General features: G+C 37.7%; 1 pseudogene; it reads left to right on the top strand.

Annotated features, from left to right (window-relative positions):
• Positions 1-219: 219 nt before the first annotated feature.
• LOC114629281 lies at positions 220-809 on the top strand (annotated as a pseudogene).
• Positions 810-1103: the final 294 nt, after the last annotated feature.

Here is a 1103-nt window from a genome sequence, read left to right as displayed (position 1 = left end):
TAAGAAGAAAAGAAGTGATATATGTGTTTTCTGTTTCCTTCTTCACACAATTTTGTCTTTTAAACATAAAACTCATGCTAATGAAATTAGTGAGATTTTCATTCTATCTTTTTCATTCTATTCTTAAATTTCAAACCAGGTCAGAAGGTCATAACTTTATGAATCTGTACCAGGTTTACTTAAGAAGTAACTTCACTCTTTGCCTCGTCTACTGTGAGAATGAAGACCATTCTCAGCAATCAGACTGTCGACATTCCGGAAAATGTCCACATCATTCTGAAGGGGCGCACTGTCATTGTGAAGGGCCCCAGGGGAACTCTGCAGAGGGACTTCAATCACATTAACGTAGAGCTGAGTCTTCTTGGAAAGAAAAAGAAAAGGCTCCGGGTTGACAAATGTTGGGGTAACAGAAAGGAACTGGCCACTGTCAGAACCATCTGCAGTCGTGTTCAGAACATGATCAAGGGTGTTACACTGGCTTCCGTTACAAGATGAGGTCTGTGTACGCTCACTTCCCCATCAACGTCCTTATTCAGGAGAATGGGTCTTTGGTTGTAATCTGAAATTTCTTGGATGAAAAATATATCCGCAGGGTTCGGATGAGGAAAAGTGTTGCTTGTTCTGTCTCCCAAGCCCAGAAGGATGAATTAATCCTTGAAGGAAATGATATTGAACTTGTTTCGAATTCAGTAGCTCTGATTCAGCAAGCTTCAACAGTTAAAAACAAAGATATCAAAAAGTTTTTGGATGGCATCTATGTGTCTGAGAAGGGAACCGTGCAGCAGGCTGATGAGGCCTCAGATTCCTAGCTCGAGAAACAAGATCCTGATCACAAGTACAATTTGGGCAATAAAGGAATTATATATTGAAAAAAAAAGAAGTAACTTCACATTTTAACAGAAAATGAATTTAATAAAAATGACTAAAATGCAGTGTCTTGAAGAAAAATAAATATTGTATACCACATAGTTTCTGTGTATCATATGATTAATTTATTAATCAAAGACAATTATACCAAACCAGGGGCAAAGATACATTCGTGCAATCCTCCTCAGAGATATGAGCACACCAAACTACTCATTCTATCACAAGTCTTTAAATAT

Source organism: Grammomys surdaster, unplaced genomic scaffold (genome assembly GCF_004785775.1).
Source record: "Grammomys surdaster isolate TR1022 unplaced genomic scaffold, NIH_TR_1.0 279, whole genome shotgun sequence".
Classification (NCBI taxonomy): Eukaryota; Metazoa; Chordata; class Mammalia; order Rodentia; family Muridae; genus Grammomys; species Grammomys surdaster.
This window is presented reverse-complemented; position numbering and strand designations above follow the sequence as displayed.